The sequence below is a fragment of the Copadichromis virginalis genome, linkage group LG22 (genome assembly GCF_057382275.1).
Source record: "Copadichromis virginalis isolate Kocher_CV1m ecotype Utaka linkage group LG22, C_Virginalis_male_GT1.1, whole genome shotgun sequence".
In the NCBI taxonomy this organism is placed as follows: Eukaryota; Metazoa; Chordata; class Actinopteri; order Cichliformes; family Cichlidae; genus Copadichromis; species Copadichromis virginalis.
This window is the reverse complement of record NC_140638.1, coordinates 27,657,621-27,660,448: the sequence shown is the minus strand read 5'-3', so window position 1 is coordinate 27,660,448 and position 2,828 is coordinate 27,657,621.

Here is a 2,828-nt window from a genome sequence, read left to right as displayed (position 1 = left end):
CTGCAGTGTGTTGAATACTTTTTACTAATTTGCTTATTCTAATATTTGCTAGAATTTTTGATTCAAGACTGGCTATACGAGTCTGACATGTGGCCCGTATTGACGTATTTTCAAAATATTTAAGATAAGATAAGATAAGATAACCTTTATTAGTCCCACACGTGGGAAATTTGTTTTGTCACAGCAGGAAGTGGACAGTGCAAAAGTTATGAGGCAAAAATTAGAATACAATAAGAATAAATACAGTACACAACTGTACAGAATAGAATAAAATAAAATACTATATACAGTAGAATAAAATAAAATAAATATAAAATAAGATAAAAATAGAATACAAATACAAATACTATATACAACTGAGTAAAAATACAACGATGACAGAAAGGATTATTGCACTTAGTATTATTGCATATGTATGGATGTGTGTGCTTGATCAGTTAAAGTCTTTATTATGGAGTCTGACAGCAGTGGGGAGGAAAGACCTGCGAAATCTCTCCGTCCCACACCGTGGGTGCCGCAGTCTCCCACTGAAGGAGCTGCTCAGTGCTGTCACAGTCTGCTGCATGGGGTGGGAGACGTTGTCCAACAGGGATGACAGCTTAGCCGCCGTTCTCCTGTCACTCACCACCTCCACTGGGTCCAGAGGGCATCCTAGAACAGAGCTGGCCCTTCGGATCACCCTGTTCAGTCTCTTCCTGTCCCCAGCAGAGATGCTGCCGCCCCAGCAGACCACACCATAAAAGATAGCAGAAGCCACAACAGAGTCACTAATCACTAATAGCTGTTAAAGGAGTTGTTTACCTTTCATAGTTAGCATGTAAATACTGTAGCTACTTTCAGCTTCTCTCTTGTCACAAAGTAGCACTACAACAGGTAGCAACACACGCTGTGATGCCCTTCCTGACGCAACCCCAACAGGGATTTGTTTATCCTGCTAGAAGGTGAGCAGTAGCCTTTACTTGCCAGCTGAGCATGTGAACCACTACACTATGGAGCCACCACTAATCGTATACACTAACATGAATAACTGAACCCCTGACTGAAAACCCTAAATGCTGACCATTTTTGTCAAATTAATTATATCTCTATTATAAACTTAATTTGCTGTATTTGTAAAAAGTCTAAACAACAGATGCCTGGCATGAAGGGGAACCACCAGGTTAAATGTGTTTACAGATTTCACAATGCTGCATATGTGAGTAAAGTTGCATAAAGCTTTTTTGCCTCCAGGGTGGGTTGTGACAAGTCTGATAAGTAGCTCTCCAATAGCATGTAAAGTCGAATTGATGGATTTGCAATATTCAGATCATGCTGTTTTAGAACAGAAGAAAAACGGTGTTGTGTTTGACGCCTAAAAGCTCAGTCTGTTTTTTGTAAATTTCCTCCAGAAGTGCTTTTGCCAGTTGTAAGGCAAAAAGGGAAGGTATGGATCTATGGACACAATTCGGTATAGTAATTTGAAAAAGACAGTAAACCCTCTTTCAGCACCAAGGTTTTGAGGACATGATAAAAAAAATAATCTGGTCCTTATCAGGTTCAGCCGGATTCAAATTATTTAATTATTTAAAATAACTCTGACCTCAGATTAAGAGTAACACATAGCCATTCCCCTTTTTATTTATTTAACACAAACAAGAGCTCTGTGGTGAGAGGAGAACCTTCCTGAAGGACAACCATTTCTGCAGCACTCAGGCCTGTATGGTAGAGTGGCAAGGTGGAAGCCTAAAAGCAAGCCTGCCTGGAATTTGGCAAAAGGCACCTGAAGGACCAGATCATGAGAAACACAATTGTCTGGTCTGATGAAACAAAGATTGAACTCTTCCACCTGAATCATCATGTTTGGAAAAAAAACAGGCACTGCTCGTCACCTGGCGAATACCTTTTCTTACAGTGGGGCATGGTGGTGGAAGTGTCATGCAATAGGGATGGTTTTTGGCAGCAGGAACTGAGAGAGTAGTCAGGGTAGATGGAAAGATAAATGCAGCAGTGCACAAGGACATCCTTGTTGATGACCTGCTTCAGCCTCTTCTCCCTGTGCTGGACCTCTGTAACAGAAACGAAGCATGTGAAATGCTGCATCCATTTCAATCCTACTATTACTTGACAACACCTTCAAAGAAAATGCCAATTTAGCAAGCTCAACTGACAGGCCAAAAGTGTCACCATGTAACCAAGCAGGAAGTTTGATGGCTAAAACCAAAAACACTTACAGTTGCTCAAATAGCCTTGTGAGGTCCAGCTGGTACAAAAATACTTTAGTATCTGTTTTAGTAAGTAATGTCTCAGTGGATAAACAAATAGCAGATTACATTTGAGTTGAAGCTTAATGTTAGGCCAGTTTGAAAGTGTGCTGACACAGGAGCTTTAGCCCATCACCGTGTGCTCGGCCTCACCTCAGTTAAGTTATTGTATTGAATCTCTGAACTGTATTCACAATTTGTTGCATTTTAAAACAGTTTTTAATGAATTTATCTGACACATATATTTATCTGACAGATAATATTCAAGGGTGTGGCTTGCTACCTATTTGCTAATGTTGGCTGACAACTTCAATCTCCAGTCTCTAAATATGCTAACTTATGTCTCCAGAAAGTAACAGTGACATTCAGTTCAATTCAATTCATTTTGATTTAATTCAAGTTTATTCCTTTAGCGCCAAATTACAACAACAGTTGCCTGGAGACACTTTATACTACAAGTTTAAGTGTTAAATTCAATTCTAGCTTTAACAGGGAGCCAGTGAAGAGAATCCAATACAGAGGAAACATGATCTCTCTTTCTCATCCTTGTCATTGCACCCGCTGATAATGTATTACAGTCGTCCAGCT